The 22072-nt window shown below is 35.8% G+C and overlaps 1 pseudogene; it reads left to right on the plus strand.

Moving 5' to 3' along the window:
• Nucleotides 1-2474: 2474 nt before the first annotated feature.
• On the plus strand, nucleotides 2475-20429 carry LOC130240019 (calpain-1 catalytic subunit-like; annotated as a pseudogene).
• The last annotated feature ends 1643 nt before the right edge of the window (nucleotides 20430-22072 follow it).

Consider the following 22072-nt stretch of genomic DNA (forward strand, 5'->3'; position numbering starts at 1 on the left):
TTAAGTGACTTACCAGTATGAAAATATTTACCTTATTAAGCCTGGCATTATACCTTTTTTTTTTCTTGATAGTTTACTTATTGAGATATAAAGTTTATGTATATTAAAGTATGTGTTTTTGTACTATTTTTGAAATAATGTTAGGTTTTATGGACGATATGTTATTTAATATTCAGAATTTGAAGGAGGAAGACAAATGAATAAACAAAAATATACATCTAGGTGCAGATGTAATTATATATTTGGTCAAAATGTAAGATGAAATTTAAAGTATTATTCCACTAATTTAACTTAGTAACATTATATTTAAATGTTTTGTAGTATTAAAGGATTATTTTGAAGAATATTGTAAACCTGTAATCATTGACTTCCTTATTTGTCCATTAGTTTTCTCTGTTATGGATATCAATGGTTACCTTTTTTGGACATTCATCTTCTATTGTGTTCAACAGAACAAAAAAAAAAAACTCAAGTGTGAATAAATGATGACAGAATAAAAGTTGTTGGGTGAACTCTCCCTGTAATTGTGTGTGTGTTTACCAAATGATATACTTAATTAAATGCCTTATTGCTTAAGTTCAGTAAATATGATCTTGAAATATTACTAACAAACATAAAGTTATTTCAGCAGAGTTTTGGTCATGTTGGTAGAGGCCTTGGGAGTTCCTCTGTCAAATAAGACACATAAGGCTCTTTTAAAGATCTAAAGCGCAGACTGCAAAAGCATTAAGGGCATGTTCGAACCCACTTTTGCTATTTTAAGGAAAGAGAAATACGCTCTGCGCTGTGGCGCATGGTCTAACAGGGTTGTGCTTAATCTCTTAATGAGTTATGGGTGTGTTTGAGAATAAACCAATCAGTCTTGTCTCACATTCCCTTTAAGAGTCAGTTGCGTCACGCCATGGCGCATTTGCTATTTACATGGCGAACTTTGTAAGTGGAAAAACTGAACGCTTCACTAGCAAGAAAACAGTTAAACAGACCATCTGCATGAGGATAAAGAACAAGCCTCCTCCAATCGGCCTTCACTTTCAGTTTTTTTCTCTCTCTTGTGGATAAGGAAACAGTGTTGTATGCACAGACATCCACTTGCCTACATAATTTCGTTTGTTAAACGCAAAGATTTGTTTCAAAACTATTTCTAAATTTAGTTCTAATTTCCAGCAAATGAATAAATGAACAATAATAACGAAGTGTGGTCAAAAAACTGAGTTATATCCAAACACACATGCTACGCCCTATATGATCCAAAACCTGACAGGTGGACAAATCTAAGCTTGTTTTTAAAAAACAAATATAAATATAATAAATAAAACTACTAATGATAACATTGCGATTTGGGATGCACCAAGCATTAGGTCCTATGCTTAGGAGGAAGAGATTGTCACTAATGGACGGGGCTTTCCTCCTCTGATGAATTTCAATCAAAGTGTTTCTGCAGACTGTTTTTATCAAGTGTGATTAAAAAAAATTGAATTAATTATCATATAATGATTCTATTAAATAGAATTAATTATTATATTCACAGATTGTTGCCACACAACAGTGTTAATCCCCTTTTAAAAGTGTTTTTGGCATAATAGGTCCTCTTTAGCTTTAACTTAAATGTGCATAATAAATGCATTAAAATGAATTAATTTTTGTAACATTTTAATGCATTTATTAACTGTATGTCTAATCGGCTGTTTTTCTTTAACTTAATTGTGCATAAATACATAAAAATATGCATAAAACAAATGTATGCACTCATAATAATTTTCATAATTTTTCATCCAGTAAGAAAATACTGTATATGCATACACCACTATAGAAACACATTTATCGATACTCATTAATATTTTCAGTAGTGTAAAGTAAAAAGTCTAGTTTATATATCTAGAATGATTTAGCCTGATGATGAGATCAAATAATTGTACTTGTATTGTACATTTAAGTCCATCATCGAAAAGATTTTGAATTGTTTCCTCCTCCTATAAAACTGCTGTTTTCCCAAACATCAGTCACACATTATCGTTTTTAACAATAATGTTTTTATAAAGAAAGATATACTACAGTGGTTTCTCTGCTTGCAGAATTCTTTCTCTACTTGCTTTTAATTTCATTACCAATATATCACACTCATTTCCCTGGAAGTGGCCATTTGAAATATTGTTTTATTCCAAAATGTTTTATGCTATTTTCACATTTTATGCACAAGTTAAAGTAATTTGCAAACTTTGAATGTAAATGTAGGGAATGTATAGGGAATGTATATTTTTCTAATTTTACCTTATCAAATAATTAAAGAAAAAAATCCTAGAAAAAAGTGCTGTCTTTTACCATATTTAAATTTGTATTTGTAAAAATACTACACATTTTAATTTGAATAAATGCTGTGAAGTTACTGCTTTAAAAAATGCAGATTTTAATCATTTATTTATGTGCCCATAGTGTATTTAATTATGTACATTCTACTTCATTCTAGCGTTAGATTCATGTATTATATGATTGTTTTCCAGATCACCAGTGCCTTTGACATGGAGTCTGTGACATTTAAGAAGTTGGTAAAGGGTCACGCTTACTCCGTGACTGCTCTTAAACAGGTAATGCTCAGCTTTTGACCACAGGCTTGGTAAATGATAATACAATACTAATTATAATACATTTTAGTTAAGAGGAACTTTTCTCACAATCCACAGCATTACGAAAAAAGTTCAAATGAGACAATAAAACTACAATACATGATAAATAAGATGCATAAGTAGTATACTCTTTGTACCTGGTGTTTTAATTAAGCTATTTTATCCACTTTAAAATCTTTTTCTGAAATAGTTTGACTGAATATTGCAATATAAGCTTGAGCTTATTTATAAGTCCCTTAGTGGGATAATTCACCCAAAAATGAAATGTTGTCATTTACTCACCCTTGACTTGTTGATTTTTTTTTTTTTCTTGTTCTGTTTACCACAAAATATGATATTTTGAAGAATGTTTTAAACCGGTAACCATTGACATAGTAGGAAATATACTCTCACTGGCCACTTTATTAGATACACCTGTCCAACTGCTCATTAACACAAATTTCTAATCGGCGAATCACATGGCAGCAATTCAATGCATTTAGGCATGTAGACATGGTCAAGACGACCTGCTGCAGTTCAAACCGTGCATCAGAATGGGAAAGAAAGGTGATTTAAGTAACTTTAAATGTGGTGTTTCAGAAACTGCTCATCTACTGGGATTGTCATGCACAACCATCTCTAGGGTTTACAAAGAATGGTCCGAAAAAAGAAAATATCCAGTCAGCGACAGTTCTGTGGGTGCAAATGCCTTGTTGATGACAGAGCTCAGAAAAGAATGGCCAGACTGGTTTGAGCTGGTTTGAGCATCGTGTCAATGCCACAGCCTATTTGAGTATTGTGGCTGACCATGTCCACCCCTTTATGACCACAGTGTACGTATCTTCTGATGGCTACTTCCAGCAGGATAACGCACCATGTCATAAAACGTGAATCATCTCAGACTTGTTTCTTCAACAAAACAATGAGTTCACTGTACTCAAATGGCCTCCACAGTCACCAGAGCTCAATCCAATAGAGCACCTTTGGGATGTGGTGGAACGGGAGATTCGCATCATGGATGTGCAGCCGACAAATCTGCAGCAACTGCGTGATGCTATCATGTCAATATGGACCAAAATCTCTGAGGAATATTTCCAGTTCCTTGTTAAATCTATTCCACAAACGATTAAGGCAGTTCTGAAGGCAAAAGAGGGTCCAACCTGGTACTAGTAAGGTGTACCTAATAAAGTGGCCAGTGAGTGTAAGTTACCGGTTTCCAACATTTTGAAAAATATCTTCTTTTGTGGTCAACAGGACAAAAACAGCACAGGAGTGAAAATATGATGAGAGAATTTTTTACTTTAGGGTGAACTGCCCCTTTAATGTGTAATATCCTTATCCGCTTTGACAGGTGGACTATAGGGGGCGAATGGAGAGGCTTATCCGCATCCGTAATCCATGGGGTCAGGTAGAATGGACCGGAGCCTGGAGTGATAAGTAAGTAATAACATAAAAATCTATTAATTTTGGCTCATGTCCTTGAGTAAGAAGGTGTTTGTTTGCTTTCCAGCTCTCCAGAATGGGACGAGATTGATCCATCAGAGAAGGACGACTTGCACTTACAAATGGAGGATGGAGAGTTTTGGTGAGCTTTATCAGCAATATAGATTGATCTTACATTACATTAAAATAGATGTTTACTTTAGCTTTAGATATTCACTAATGAAATGAACACATATATTCTGCTCTGAGATTGGGCGAATTAAAACTACAACAAAAATATCCAGCACTGTAAAAAAGCTGGGTTCCACACAATTCCTTCATGTTGTCCCAACACAAATTGATTAAGTTAACCTAATCATTTTAACAAATTTAAGAGGATTGAACATAGAATAGGCGATGCAGTGGCGCAGTAGGTAGTGCTGTCGCCTCACAGCAAGAAGGTCGCTGGTTCGGCTGGGTCAGTTGGCGTTTCTGTGTGGAGTTTGCATGTTTTCCCTGCGTTTGCGTGGGTTCCCCCACAGTCCAAAGACATGTGGTACAGGTGAATTGGATGGCCTAATTGTCCGTAGTGTATGAGTGTGTGTGGATGTTTCCCAGAGATGGGTTTGCGGCTGGAAGGGCATCCGCTGCATAAAAACGTGCTGGATAAGTTGGTGGTTCATTCCGCTGTGGCGACCCTGGATTAATAAAGGGACTCAGCCGAAAAGAAAATGAATGAATGAATGAATGAACATAGAAAAATTAAGTTGTCCAAAAAAACTCTAGAATTCTGTTGTTTCAACTTAATTTTAAGTAGGTAATTTGAACAAGCAGTAAAAGTCTTTTTTTCAGTGCAGATGGCTTTTTTTTTCACGCATTTGGAGCCACATCTGGCCGATTCTGATTTCTATCCATTTCTACAATCTTTCCTTCCATGGTTGTGTCCCAGGATGTCGTTTGGTGAGTTTTTGCGCAGTTCTCCGGCTGGAGATTTGTAATCTGACCCCTGATGCTCTGAGTGACGATGATATGAGCCACTGGAACCCATCAAGTTTCACGGAGCCTGGAGGAGAGGAAGCACCGCAGGAGGATGCCGAAATCATCCCAGTAAGTGACAACACCCTTCACATACAGCAGATTTATTGCTTAAGGTCACAGAGGGGCTTTAATTGCACTACGTGGGATGCCAATACTCTAATTTTAATAAAATAAAGACAATACTCTGATTAAGAGTCTACCATGTAAACAGCAACTTTTGATTACCTTAATCCAACTAAGTCATAATTGAACTAAAGAGAAATGGAATTAAGACATGTGGAGTATGCCGATTTTAGCTGCATTATTGAAGTGCAGCACATGTAAACACCTTCATTAAACTATTATCGTCCTGTAGTAGTTTTTGCTACTTTTTGCGACAGGACACACACATGGCAGTTGTCAGGCGTTTCTTTGACAAAGAAAGGTGAATGGATTCAAGCAAGAGAGCTCATTTATGGTGCGATTATTATGAGTATGCTGAGAATTCTGGAAAGAAATGGGCATTATGAAGTGCCTTGACTTTCTCGCAGGAACATGAATGAAAAGTTAGTGAATGAAATAGCAGAGGTGGCCTGTTGCTTGTGAATTTGTATCCCCCGTCGTCTGTTTGACTGCAAAGTGTGAGAAATTAACTGCAACTTGTCAAAAAATTAAAAACAAAATGCCAAAAATCACACACGAGCAGTTGTTGCGTGAAACGCTGGCGGAAACTAGCATTGAATGAGGACGTAATGACGTTAGCTGAACTATGTACTTTAACATGTAAAACGGGAACATGAAAGGAACATTTAAAAAGCAACTCATGTAAACACCATGATCATATTATTGTGTTATTCAGATTGAAGGCAAATAATTTGATTACTGATCTCCATGTAAACATAGTCAGTGTCTCTGCTGCTAGGATTGGTAACATGACGTTTGGCTTACATTGTTATTTTTGTTTTTTGTTTTTTTTTGTTTTTTGGCCTTTTTGCCTTTATTAGATAGGAAAGTATTTAGACAGGAAGCGAAGTTGGAGAGAGAGACAGGGGGGTAGGGTAGGGAAATGTCATCGAGTCGGGATTCGAACTTGGGACGCCCTGACGTGCTACTACCCATATTTCGACGCGCTAACCACTAGGCTATTGTGCCCACGGGCTTACATTGTTATTAAAAAAAACCTATTGGTGGTCAGGAAATGCTCAAAGGATTTGGGTATTTTTTCTGACAATTTTAAGTGTCCTTTCTATACACGAATCGAACATGTGATAAATCTTTTCTATGTTAAAACTATGTTTTATCCTAACCATCTGTACACAGCAATGCATGAAATTTCTATTTTAAAAAGATCTAAGACTTAAAAACTTTATTTGAGAAATATGTTGTATAATACATCATTAACAACTGTCAAGTTTAACAACTTTCATTAACAGTTTTTTTTTCTTTCCTAATGCTGAATTAATAATGATTGTTGAGTTGACCTTGTGTTCAATAGTATTGTTTAGATATCCTAATGAGTCATGAGACCATAGTGTTCAAAAGAAACAGTGTTCATAGTGTTCCAGATGATCTCTGTTACCCTGATGAAGGCAAGTGTTTAGGAATAGCCATGTCTAAAAAGGATTTTTAATATTTTTTCCACATTTTTTGAGTGCCTTGGACTGACTTTTGCTGTTTATCTGATTGAATCCCTTACTCAAAGAGCACCGACACATTTTGTTTGATTTTGGAATAAAAACTTTCCAGTTTGATAAAGTGTTGAACACATGAACTGGGTTTATTTCATATTTTACTGGCTTTCGAGCAGGTTCGTTTTTTTTCTTGTATTTAAAACCAAACAAAACTTGACTTGTTTTACTCTTGTTGTTTGTGGTTTTTTGTGATGGGACGTTTTTAATTGTGCATTACAAATAAACTGCCTCTGTCATTTATACAGTGGTAAATGATACCTATATAGAATTTTACATGACATTTATTGCCATACTACGGAAAGCAGCAGCAGATAGTCCAGTTCAGAATGAAAATGAACTGTTATTCAGTGCAAACCAACAACATAAGCCACTCTGTAGCCTATTAATAATAGTTTAATATCTATTAATTATATTAAAAGCCTTTACCATTTCGTTGGGAGTGCAGTGGCTGGTATTTAAATCTTTCTGTCGTGTCACGTTGCGTTTGATGCAGACAGCCAAATTGCTCATTGCTGGAATCTTGTCGGCATCGCTTGTCGTTAGGACACAGTGTTAATCTTGTATTTATTTGGTTAAAAACACTTTAAAACATCCTCAGTTCTCTGGATTATTATTATTAGGTATGGATTTGAGTACAGTATTAATATTAGTTGGCGACACTGTGGCGCAGTGAATAGCGTTGTCACTTCACAGCAAGAAGGTTGCTGGTTCTTGCCCCGGCTGGGTCAGTTGGCAGTTGGACTGTGTGGAATTTGCATGTTCTCCCCAGGTTGGCCTGAAACTAGATGTAACGAAACGCCAGTAGGATGCATCTAAATATCAATTTTGATATAAATGGCCCTGGTAGTAAGTATTAATATTAGTTTTATTCTGTTAAAGGTCTGATATTATTATTTTCAAATAAAAAAATGTTTTAGTCATTTAGTTTTTTTTTCTAGTAATAACAAAAATGGGGTCATTCCAACAAATATTGATTTTCTTAACTCTGTGTTGTGTTGTGTTGTCTGAAAATAAATGTAAATGTCTGAAAACAAGGCTCTTTTTTGTGCAAATAAATTTGATCAGAAATCAGAATCAGAAAGAGCTTTATTGCCAGGTATGTTCACACATACGAGGAATTTGTTTTCGTGACAGAGCTTCTACAGTGCAACAGGATTACAGAGACAGGACAAAAACAGATAATAAATATATTTTAAAAAATACAAGTAGTGAATGCAAATATACAAATTCACAAGTGTATTTAGAGCTATTACTATATACAGTGTTATATGTGCAGCTGTTATGTGCAAATTGGCATGTAAAGTGTGTTGTTAAATAAGTGTATATGTGTATAAAAGTGTATAGCAAGTAGTGATGTTGGTTCCACAATTATTATCATCAAGTGTTTATGAGATGGATTGCCTGAGGGAAGAAACTGTTTCTGTGTCGGGCTGTTCTGGTGCGCAGTGCTCTGTAGCGTCGACCAGAAGGTAAAAGTTCAAAGAGGCAGTGTGCTGGGTGTGAGGGGTCCAGAGTGATTTTGGCAGCCCTTCTGCTCGCTCTGGATAAGTACAGTTCTTGGTGAGTAGGAAGGGTTGTACCAGTGATTGCTCAGCAGTCCGAACTATTCGACGTAGTCTTTGGAGATCGCATTTAGTAGCTGAGCTAAACAGAGAGTTATTGACGTGCTGATGACTGATTCAATTTTATGCAAAATAAAACTACTCTAAATAACATCTTTTATTTTAAATCTGGAAGAAATGTCATCAGGCGTTTTACAGAAGAAAACAAAGATGATGCTTTATTCAAACACGTTGCTATTAAATAATGTAAATTCAGAGAAATTGAGAATTGAGAAAGTGATCTCTTGTGTTTATAGTTAATAAAAAGTAATTAATGTATTATTTTTAATTATGATGTATAGTTTACATCTAAATTTAATAGCTTTATATGTTAAGCAGACGTGTACGTGTGCAACAAAATATATTTACAAATCAATCAAGCATTCAATATTACATTATACGTGTTTTGCTGATTAGGAATATTGTCAGCGTTGAAAACAATATTATTTTGTGAAAACTGTGATACATTAATTGTGGATTCTTTGAATTTTAGGATGTTTAGAAGAACAGCATTTATTTAAAATTATATATCTTTACTCCCAGCAGTTTTAAAACATATGGCTGCTCTGTGTTCCTGTGCTGTTTTTCAGACACGTTCTGGATCAATCCACAGTATAAGATCACACTGCTGGAGGAAGATGATGATCCGGAGGATGAAGAAGTGGCATGCAGCTTCTGGTGGCGTTAATGCAGAAAGACCGCAGACGGTACCGCCGCCACGGACAAGATATGCACACTATCGGTTTCGCAATTTACGAGGTCAGGAGCCAATGGGTTCAGTTCGATTTTTGCTTATATGATACAATAATCATATTCATATGCAGATTTATAAATAATGGTGAACCACCAAGACAATAATTAAGAGATTGAAATAATTAAATTATAATTCATTATTGCATTTTATTATTATTATTATTATTAATATTATTATTATTATGTAATTATTCATTGATAAAGTAGATCATATATTTGTTAATGGGAAATAATGTCTAATTGGTTTCTTTTCTTTCTTTTTCTCTGTAGGTCCTGAAGAGGTATGAATCCATGTACATCTTCTTTTTTTGTTTTCTTTATTAAATGGGTTTTCTCACATCATTAACATATCAATCTTAAATAAGATTTTGTTTTGCCAACAAAACAGAAACCTGTTAACAAAGAACTTATGCTTAAATGGCACTAGAATGAAATATTGCGATTTTAATGGCTCTCAATGGGGACCCTATTGGCTCGTTTCCACTGACTGGTACAGTACGGTACGGTTCGGTTTGGTACGGGTCACCTTTATCAGGCTTGCGTTTCCACTAACAAGGGTACCCTTTTGGTGGGCGTGGTGTATGACAGAAAGTTTCAGTCGACGTCATTCTAGCTTGAGGAAATGTCTACAATAAAGCTGTATGTGTCGTTCACATATCATATGAGAAGCACTTCTCACAAAACAGATGCTTCATACACATAAATACTTGTGTAGAAATGTTATCACTAACTTTTCTATGAACATGAGTGATTATAACTGCAGATCAAAGACAGTGCGAAACAGCCTACTGTAACGTCTGTAATTATATTAAATAAATAAATAAATGAACAAATATAAACACATACAGCCCCTTACAGTCTCCGATATGTTCCCAACTACAGAAGAACTACATAAAGTAGACATTTCGCCCGTATTTAATGTGCTCCTTTTTTCCCGGCTTCTCCTTTGTTTCTTCACGCTTCACTCTCGCGTGTGTCAGTGTCTGACAGGATGGGTTTTCAAAAGTACGTCAATAATCAAGCGCAGGTTATTATCATCAGCTCAAGAAGTTTGTTATTTCAGATATAATGTTAGACGCGCGGCGAGCGCTAGCAAGAAAGCGAAACCACTCGCACCTCAGACTGGCTCGTAAAAACTACGGGGGCACAGGGTAAATCTGCTCTTCTTCTTGGATTGTGGCTGTCCATCAAGATGACGACAAGGTTTGTTTGAGCCCAGATCGACATGGCTCGTTATTATATGCATTTAAAATTCCGCTGTAATCTCTCGGCTGTGTTTTTCAAACATGGCGGGTTTTGGTACCCTTTTTCGTGTTTGGTACCCTTTCGAAAGGGTGCCGAAAAACTGGTACGGTACGGTTCGGTTCGGTACGCTTTTTGACAGTGGAAACGGCCATAAAAGCGTACCAAACCAAACCGAACCGTACCGTACCACTCAGTGGAAACGGGCCATATGATAACTATTTTTAATACCTAGTGTCAAATAGATTTCTAAAAAAAAAGAGGGTAAAATGTTACAGTTTCAACAAAAATATACTTTATTTTGCTGAAATTCATGCTGTTTTAAAACAGCCAATAATTATCCTAAAGCTAAAAATTAAATAGACGTAAATACATATTTTTGTTTTAAAGAAACAAGGGTAAATATTACAATTTCAACAATAATATGCTTTTTTCTGAAATTCATGCTGTTCTTAACACAGCCAAAATGATCCCAAATGGTAAAAAAATATGAAGTAGACATAAATACTTAATTTTATAGGTTTCTCATTGATCTTACATTATTAATTCTTATTTATAAATGTCTTATTCTTATCATTGGGTTTTCTCTTCGTGTTGGGCTTCCAGCAGTGACATTTATATTATTGCACTGAATTGAACTAAACTGAACTTTAACTGAAGGAGTTTTCATTTAAAGGGGTGGGTCCAGAGTATACTTTAAGGTTTGTTGTGTTATAAGATGCAAAGCAATGTGTGCTCATGCTTCACTTGTAGAAAATCACGTTATTCTTTCATATATCTTACTTTGATTATATACAGCTAATCAGCTAACATGAAAACGCTAACATAATGTGATTTGATTACTTGATGGCTTCAGTCATCAGGAAAAGCATCACGCGCCTTCAAGCACACGATTTTGCGCTGTGTAAACACTGTCAGTCAGTGTATCTGTTAGCCGTATCAGTTTGAGCCTGGATCAGACAGAAAATGACACAGAGGACATAGCTGAGCCTCACGCCTGCTCTTTAAAATAAAATTGACAAGTGTGTTTTACATATATTTGGAATAAGCATGTGTAATATGAAACGTTCACATATCTTGTGCGAGTTCGTTATTTGAGATGTAGAACGCAAGAAAATCGGCCGCATATAGAGACACTGAAAGCATCCGCAGAGAGAGACACTGCAGCGCTGGTGAAGATTGTGGCTGTTTACAGCTGTTTGACTGATAAATATGAATCTGTAACTAAATTGTTAGCGGTGCCAAACAGCATTTCTTGTTGTTTACATCCTTGTTTACATCCTTCCTACAACAGTAACGTTAACGCCAGAAACTGTGCATGTAATTGATCAATTTTAACAAATAAAAATACTTACAGCTTGTGGCTCACAATCCACAGCTTCTGCTGTTATGGTTGGAGGAGTTTTTAGCCAAAAACTGGGAGAGACTCTATAAGCTGTCAAATGCTAGCTATATATTTTTTATAATTCTCTGCAACATAATTAAAATAAACTGTAAGCACTTTTCTCTTTGTGTCGTGTCCTTTGGAAGCCCAAATACAGAAACAGAAAAAATACTTTGGAACTAGCAGCGTTTGGACGGCATTTTAGCTCTCTCTCTGCTACATTACCGCATTACAATGCTTCTGGCCCCGCCCTGTTGCTACAGAGTGTATGCACATGGTGAATGTGTGTAACCTATAATGCCAAAGCCAATGTCTCCCTTTGCACTGAACTTTGAGCATATTACATTGAGATGTTGTTTATGTTCACACAGCTACATTCACAACAACTAAAGTTTAAAATATGATATTGTAGTTGACCCCCCCCCCCCTTTAATAGATCTCCATCTGTTCAGCTGCTTTGACACTATCTACATTTCTAAAAGCGCTCTAGAAATAAATATGAATTGGATTTAATATTAGTCTTAATGTTAGGTTTTCTTATTTATTTTTTAGGTTCCTAGAGGGAGGGCTTTTGAGTTGATCTCTAGATTCCTCATAGCAGTATAGCAGAAGCATTTGATTGGTGGTTTTCATCTGTCTGCAGTACACAGGCTGTCAGAACGTGCATCTTAAGAAGGATTTCTTCTTGAGCAACTCATCAGCCGCTCGATCTGAGACCTTCATCAACCTGCGGGAGGTGAGCACTCGCCTGCGTCTGCCTCCTGGAGAATACATCATCGTCCCATCCACCTTCGAGCCCAGCAAAGAGGCTGATTTTGTCCTGAGAGTCTTCACCGAGAAACAGTCAGAGACAGAGTGAGTATGTGGTGTGTGTGTGTGTGTGTTTAAGCACTTTAATATTCAGCACTGGTTCACTCAAAAACGTATTTGATCCTCTTGTTATCCTAGAATTCTCTATACACCGGCACGTCATGATAGATGCCAAGTAAGATGCGATCCTGTATTAACATCTAGTTGATCCCGGAACGTCATTTTTTGTTGGAAAATATAATCCATATCTATTCCCTACCCCTAAACTCACCATAACTGTAAATTATTCCCAAAATTAGAGGGGAATAATAGTTGAATAAAACAATCATGTAGAAATGCATAACCCTAACCATAAGCCTAACTTAATATAAAGGTAAACGTATCCCTTAATTCTAATGGGCTGATCGGAATGTTGTTCTAAGATCAACTTAGAGGTTAATCTAAAACATATTAGTGTTCAACAGAAAAAAATAATCTCATAAAGGTTTGAAACCACTTAAGGGCGAGAGTAAATAGTGAGTAAATTCTCATTTTTGGGTGAACTGTACACTGTAAAAGAATTATGCTGCCTAAAATTCTTTAGTTTAATCACATGAACTTTTCTAGCCATTTCTACTCACATCAAAATAAAAATATTTTGTTAACTTTGCATAAATAAAAATATTTAGTTGAAATCTGATGGGTGCAACACGGTGGTTAGCAGTGGTGTAGTCCTAAAAAAAAAAGGTGGCGTACTATTACCCACCCAATCCGCCATGCTGTTTTATAATTTTACCTGAACGTTTCAGCAAGACATCATTCAGTTAACTTCGAAAACCCACTAAATTTTCTCACAGCTGCTGTGGTCGTCAGGGGGCGGGGAATGGCGCAAAACATAAACAAAATGCACCAATTGCAACAAATTAGGATGAGAGTTTAAAAAAAAATGGTATACAGTTAAAGGGGAAGTCTAATCAGCAAAACAAGTGAGTATACCGAGGGTATACGCAATTATTGATCATTAGAAGTTCGTAATACCCCAAACAGCTAGTGGAATAAAGTAGGCATACGGAGTATACATGCGTATAGCCCCGACTACACCCCTGGTGGTTAGCCACTGTCGCCACACTGCAAGAAGTTTGCTGGTTTGAGCCTCGGCTGGGTCAGTTGACGTTTCTGTGTGGAGTTTGCATGTTCTCTCCGTGTTGGCATGGGATTCTACTGGGTGCTCGGTTACCCCCCACAGTCCAAAGACATGCAGTACAGGTGAATTAAATAGACTAAATTGGCCGTAGTGTATGAGTGTGTGTGAATGAGTGTGTATGGATGTTTCCCAATATTGGGTGGCGGTTGAAGGGCATCCGCTATGTAAACATATGCTGAATAAGTTGGCGGTCATTCCGCTGTGCCGACCCTTGATGAATAAAGGGACTAAGCTGAAGGAAAATTAATGAATGAAATCTGATGATTACCTGATTAAAATTAAAGTAACATAAAGCGTTTATATTGTTTTTTACGGTGGACCTTTAATGTGGAATAATGTTTTAAAAAGAAGACAATTATACAGCCACATAATCGGTTTTCTCCTTAAAGGGAATTGGATGACGAGATTTCAGCGGACCTTGAGGATGAGGTGACATTTTGGATCTGTATTGTCATAATATTTTAGACCAAAATGTTTGATGTGCTTTAATAAATGTAGCTGCATTTCTCTTGAAGGCAGAAATTACAGAAGATGACATTGATGACTCCTTTAAGTCCCTGTTTGCCCAGCTGGCTGGAGAGGTGAAAATATATACTACAGTTATTTCTTCTAGTTATATATAACAATGCTTGAGTTTAGATAGTGTTTGAATGTAGTTTATATATATTTATAGTTTTATTTATATACTTATTTTAGGACATGGAGATATCAGTCCACGAACTCAAGACTATTCTCAACAGAGTTAGTCTCCAACGTGAGTAACACACCTTCTTGTGGTCAGCTCAGTCAAAATGAATCTGATTTGAATGAACTTTTTTCTCTCTCAGACAAAGATTGTGAAGACTGACGGCTTCAGCATGGACTCCTGCAGAACGATGGTCAACCTCTGGATGTATCCTTCCTGATTTAAGTATATTCTGGGTTAAATATACAAGTTGAAGGGTTAGTTCACCCAAAATGAACATTTATTCAGTATTTATTACTCTCGAGTGATTCCAAACCTTCATAAGTTTCTTCTGTTGAAGACAAAAGAAGATATTTTGAAGAAAGCAGAAAACTGTACCATTGACCTCCATAGTAGGAAAAATAAATACTTCGTAAGTCAATGCCTAACAGCTTTCTTTAAATATCAAACAGCTTTGGAATCGCTTGATGGCGAGCAAATAATGAATGAATTTTTAGTTTTTGGGTGAACATCCCTTTAAGCTCTGTTGACATCCCCTGTTAATTACAATGTAAAACACATTGGAAGTAGAAAGAAGTAAATGGAGAAATGTGAAGCAAATATTTGTTGAGAATTGTGTTAAAATGTGTTTTTGGTGTAAAGACTTGATGTAACTGTTCTACAAACTAATTAGCAAGTGATTTTATAACAAAAATCTCATGTTAACAGTGTTTATTCGATCACACTTACAATAAGGTTTCATTATTTAATGTTAGTTAATGCATTTACTAACATGAACTAAGTAATGAATAGCATTTATTACTCGTAGTTCAACATTTACTAATATCCAAATGCATGCTTGTTAACAGTAGTTAATAAACCATGAGTTAACGAACTAACGGTCACACTTTATTTTGATGGTCCGTTTGTTGAATTTAAGTTACATTGCATCTACATGCCAACTAGTTCTCATTAAATTATAAGTAGACTGTTAGGTTGGGGTTAGGGTTAGTGTAAGTTGACATGTACTTGCAAAGTTTCTTATAGTCAGTTAAATGTCTGTTTGAAGGAGCAGAATCAACAGATATTAAGCAGGCAGTCTACTAATACTCAAATGGACCATCAAAATAAAGTGTTACTGAACTAACAATGAACAACTGTATTTGCATTAACTAAGATGAGCAAATGCTGTAATAAATGTACTGTCATTGTTTGTTCATGTTAGTAAATGGATTAACTAACATTAACTGATGCAACCTTATTGGAAAGTGTTACTGTTTATTCAGGTACAGAGCCTTGCTAAATTATTTCCCGTGGTCATTATCATTATTTGGGTGTTGTTCAAACTCGTCAGGTTTCTCTTTGACTCCGTTCATCAGAAAGACGGGAGCGCACGTTTGGGCTTAGTAGAGTTCAGGTCCTCTGGAACAAAATTAGGAAGTTGCTGGTGAGTGAAAATATTTCCCCCATTTTAGCCAACTGAACTGCTTTTTTTTTTTTTGGTGCTAATTTTAGCAACTTTGAAGTGTTTATTTGTGGTCTGTATAGTAGTGATGGCTGCTTTCGAAAGTGCTGCTTCGTGAAGCTTCGAAACTTTTACCAATCTTTTGTCTCAAATCAGTGGTTCGAAGTGTGTATTAAACTGGGAAGGTCATGTGATTTCAATAAATGGGGCTTCGTTAACTGTTTCAAATATTTTTATTGTAACTGAATAATCTTCACATTTTGTAAAGCTGCTTTGGAAGGATAATTATTGTGAAAAGCGTTATACACATAAACTTCAATTGTATGGCATTGACTTGAAAATTCAGTGGTTCTATTTTGGGGTTCACTCAGATCGCCCCCCAGTGGCGAACCACTTAACACATTTGATCATTTTGATCTTTTTTAAGTTTTACTTATTATTTCATGATATTAGATGATAAGCTAAGTGCATTGATAGGTTATACTTGCAATTTAACATTTGAAATGTGTTTGAAAAAGCCAGGTTTAAAGAGCACACTTTTGACAAGATGTAAATTAAGTGTCGGATGTCCCAAAAGTGTGTATGGGAAGTTTTAACTCAAAATACCAAACAAATAATGTTTTATAACTAGCAAAAATCAGCCCAAGGCACTCAAAAATATAAAAAAAACCTTTATTCACATGGCTAATCCTTAAAAAACCTATGCGTTTCAGCCAAAAACTGCCTTCAAGGTGATCTGGAGTCTGGAGTTTTTTCTTGAATGCTACGGTCTCATGACTTATTATATTTAAACAATACTAAAATATTAAACAAGGTTAACTCAACAATCATTATTAATTCAATATTGATAAAGGGGTAAAAATAACTAAATGGAAGTATATATATATATATATATATATATATATATATATATATATATATATATATATATATATATATACATACATACACATATATACACGCACATACAGTACACATATATAATGTTTTATAACTCTTTGAAACGGCCACTTTTAGACTTTGATCCTAATCACGTCATTTTAGTGACTGTCGCTTTAAATTCAAATGAGATTGTGCTCTCAACCCTCCACCTAACTCGCTCTAGAAGAAGTCCCAGAAGTCATTGCGACTAGAAGTGAGAAGCGCAGGATTTTATATACGTTTATTATTATTGTTCAGAGATATAACTCATTTACCTCAGGAGTTTCCCTAAAAGAAACGGTGAAAGTAAACATTACCATGAAAAAATGAATTTTATTTATTCTGTTTTAGGAGGTTTAATTATTTTTTTATATATATATATATATATATATATATAAAAAATAATTAAAAAAATTATATATTTATTATAAATTATATATTTATTATAATTAATTAATAAATTTTTACCATTAGAGGTTGGCTATATTCCCACACTGTTGCCACACAACTGCGTTTAAACCCCTTATAAAGTGGGTTTTGCATATGTCCATGCTTTAGTTTTTTTGATGTATTTACATGGTTTTGATCAGCAGGTGTCTCTAGTATGTTTGGTGTTTCGAATGCTTCAAATCATTTTGCAAATCAGTTGGTTCAGTTGTTTCACAGCTTTGTTTCAACTTTCTCCCATCACTACTGTATAGTTTTCACTCCAAAATGTTTTCTTTTCCACTCAGGGGATCTTCAGAGAGTTTGATATTGATAAGTCAGGGACTATGAGCTCCTATGAGATGCGTCTCGCTGTAGAATCAGCAGGTAAATTCATTTCACTGAATGCTCAATTAATAAACAAATACTTTTTTATAATGCAATAAGCAAGGATACAGTAAACTGATCAAGTGACAATCAGTGCATTAATAAGCCCAAATCAGAAAAGGTTGGGACAGTATGGAAATCGCAAGAACCAAATGTGTTGCAAGAACCAAAATTAGGATACGTCTTTAAACCCCAATAGAAATCATGAGGAACACATTAAATACTGTTTGTTGTATTGTCTGCAATGAAAACAAGTCAAAGTAAATTTAGAAATCTCTCCATACTGTCCCAACCTTTTCTGATTTGAGGTTGTACTTTGTTAGCTAAATGTTTATATTTCAAATAAATGCTGGCTTTTTTTTTTACCTTTTTGATAATTCTGATAGAATTCTGATGAAATAAATACATCCTTGAGAATTTTTTTATCTTAATCAACTCTAAATCTCTTTTGAATGGCAGTTATATATCTACTAATTGTGAACTGTGAAGTTCTTTCTGAAACAGTTCTATTGCCTTTCTTTACAGGCTTTAAACTCAATAACAGACTCAACCAGATCCTGGTGGCCAGATATGCAGAGAATGAGGCCATTGATTTTGATAACTTCGTCTGCTGCTTGATCAAACTAGAGGCCATGTTCAGTACGTTTTTTCTTTTTCATTACACTGTGCCTCAAAATATATTTGAATATATATACTATACAGTTGAATTCAGAATTATTAGCCGCCCTGTATATTTGTTTCCCCAATTTCTAAATAATATTTGACGAGATATTTTTCAAGATACTAGTATTCAGCTTAAAGTGACATTTAAAGGCTTAACTAGGTAATTAGGCAAGATAGAGTACTTAGTCAAATCGTTGTATAACGACGGTTTGTTCTGTAGACAATCGAATAAACAAAGTAATGCTTAAACGCGCTAATAAAACCAACCCAGGCTCATTCTGAAAACGTACCCCTATATACATTTCTGAAGACTACGTTTTTTGCAGCTTTTGTTTTCGCAGATTCACCAGAGGTCGCTGTGTACGCTTTTTCAGATCTCAATTTTCTCTCGCGAGTGCCATTTGCACCTGCTGTTTTCACATAAATCCACTTAAGGCCGCTGTCAACTGACTGTTTAACTGACTGTTCGACTGACCCACCCTTCTCCTTCCCTAAACCCAACCAATAGCGTTTTCAAAAGCACAGATTGATGTTGCATAATATTGAAATGATTGATAAAAGATCTTAAAATGTTTTTAATCTAGCTGAAATAAAACAAGCAAGACTTTCTCTAGAAGAAAAAATATTATCGGAAATACTGTAAAAAAAAAATTCCTTGCTTTAAACATCACGCAGCACGTAGCACGCAGTATTCTTAGGGACACCTCTCACACTGCTCACAGGCTGTTTTCTCTCCTGCCTTCCAGCAGGCGCTTCAGGCTCCCCCGGACAAAACCAGCAGACTGAGGAACAGCTTTTTCCCCAGAGCTGTCTCCCTTTTGAACTCTGCCCCTCACTGACTCTTTTGCCCCTCCAATACACCCCCCACTCTCCTCTAACTTAAACTCCTCACAATCACTGCACTGTTTAACATTTGCACATTTAAATTTGCACATATTCATTGCACTACATTGCACTGATTCACTTATTTGAACTGTACATACCCACTGCACATGGACATTTGTAATCATGTACACACCCACTGTGCATGTACATTTGTAATTATGTTTATCTATCTGCACACTTCTGATTATTAATAGCATCCTGTACTTATATTCATTTATTGTAAATCTCTGTTCATAGCTAATACAACCTGTATATAATGTTCATAGTACATCCATCTGTAAATATCACCAGTGTTTCTATAACTGCATTTTATAACTTATACCTGTATCCTGCACTTGCTGCTATTGCACTGCTGGTTAGATCTAAACTACATTTCGTTGCCTTGTACTTCGTTGACAATAAAGTTGAATCTAATCTAATCTAATTTGGGAAATATTTAAATAAGGAAAAAAAATTCACAGGAGGGCTAATAATTTTGACCTCAACTGTATATATAGTCAAATCTCAAGTACAGTCTTCATAGTCTTGTGCTTCTTTGTAGGATCTTTTCAACAGCTGGACAGAGAAGAAACAGCAACGGCTGAGATGAACCTCTCTGAGGTGCTCTGGCTTGATTTCTGTCTATTTTAAATGACAAAACAAATGACAAATACTCATCTCTTTCTTCTTGTGTTTGCGTAGTGGCTCTTCATGACCATGTGTGGTTGAGGTACAGAATTTCAGGAATGTCCAACACAAGAACCTGCTGCAAAGTGCCTCAATGCTCCTCATGCAACAATCCTGCTGTAACCTCACTACAACAAAGTGCTACTTTATTTAGACAAAAATTAATATAACACACTGTAGCTACACTACAAAGAAAACACACTAAGAGACAAAAGGATCTTCACTCACCGCTCCAGTTACGACTGAAGAAATGGCTGAGGAACATCATGTGCATGGGATAAATATCAAGTGAGCTTCAAGTTTTGCATTTGTCCTTTAAGACCAATCTTCAGTTCCAAAAGGTTGAGTACTGATAGTGCCATATGAAAGAAACTGCATGTTCATCTAAAGGTGAATAATGCATCCCATTAAAAAGCTTTAGATGCACAATGTGTGAATGCGTAGATATTGTTAATGACCAGAGCTTCAGAATAAACTTATTTTAACATGCGAAAGAAACGTTTTTATTTTATATTAGGCTCTGATAAGAAGTCTTCCAAAACATATTGGTGTAAAATTGAAATAGCATTTGATTAGATTATGGTATACTACACAATTTAGCCACATACGTGTACAAAACAAGTACAGTGTTGTTTTAAATCCACTTCACATGTAGAATTAAATGGAAATGTCTACTTTTATATATTTTAATTTGAGCAAATCAGTATTGATTCTGATGCTAAGATCAATCTTTTATTCTGTGCTGTTCAGATGATGCATGAATAAAGCTTCACTACACAAAGTGCACCTCATCTAATAATCGCAAGATGTTTTTTTTATGTTTTGTTAATTAAAAGAAACAAAATGTCAAAGTTTCTATGATGAGGCATGGCAGATTACTGTATAGACATCTCAGTTTTGACAGTAGCAAAGAACAATTGAGCCAGCCTTCCTTTTTACTACTAGTTATTGCAACAAATAAGTAAGGAATAATTTATGCTGACGAACCACAAGTGTGCTTTTCTTCCTATAAATCAATCATTCTGCTTATACTACTACTACCACCCCTAAAAGCATTGTAATATGTTGTATTTCAAGACATTTTTCATGTTTTTGTCCTCAAACTGCTCCTGTGTATAGGACTCATTTCTTACCTTTCTCATCCAAGGCCTTGCTTTGGTTTTGTAGGCTGTAAAATAACTAAAACCATTTGGCGTAGTGATATGTAACTGTAATGTGGTTGAAACTGGCCTGGAACTACTTTAGCAATGCATTTTCCTGAAAATAATTGCGCGTCTTTAAATGTTCATCAGCCAATCAGAATCGAGCATTTGACAGGCCTGTAGTATAATCGTAAATGGACATCTCACGTCTCGTGTAATCGTTCATCCCTTCTTTTAAAACACTAAAAATATATATATATATATATATATATATATATATATATATATACACTCACCGGCCACTTTATTAGGTCCAACTGCTCATTAACGCAAATTTCTAATCAGCCAATCACGTCAGCAACTCAATGAATTTAGGCATGTAGACATGGTCAAGACGATCTGCGGCAGTTCAAACCGAGCATCAGAAGGTGATTTAAGTGACTTTGAATGTGGCATGCCAAACAGGCTGGTGTGAGTATTTCAGAAACTGCTGATCTACTGGGATTTTCACACACAACCATCTCTAGGGTCTATAGAGAATGGTCCAAAAAAAAGAGAAAATATCCAGTGAGCGACAGTTCTGTGGGGGCAAATGCCTTGTTGATGCCAGAGGTCAGTGGAGAATGGCCAGACTGGTTCCAGCTGATAGAAAGACAACAGTAACTCAAATAACCACTCGTTACAACTGAAGTATGCAGAAGAGCATCTCTGAACACACAACACGTCCAACCTTAAGTTGGATGGGCTACAGCAGCAGAAGACCACTCCTTCAGCTAAGAACGGGAAACAGGCTACAATTCACACAGGCTCACCAAAATTGGACAATAGAAGATTGAAAAACGTTGTCTGGTCTGATGAGTCTCGATTTCTGCTGCAACATTCAGATGGTAGCGTCAGAATTTGGCATCAACAACATGAGAGCATGGATCCATCCTGCCTTGTATCATCGGTTCAGGCTGGTGATGGTAGTGTAATGGTGTGGGGGATATTTTCTTGCCATCCTTTGGGTCCATAGTACCAATTAAGCATCGTGTCAACGCCACAGCCTACCTGAGTATTGTTGCTGACCATCTCCATCCCTTTTGACCACAGCGTACCCATCTTCTGAGGGCTACTTCCAGCAGGATAACTCGCCATGTCATAAAGCGCA

The sequence above is a fragment of the Danio aesculapii genome, chromosome 13 (assembly GCF_903798145.1).
Source record: "Danio aesculapii chromosome 13, fDanAes4.1, whole genome shotgun sequence".
Lineage (NCBI taxonomy): Eukaryota > Metazoa > Chordata > Actinopteri > Cypriniformes > Danionidae > Danio > Danio aesculapii.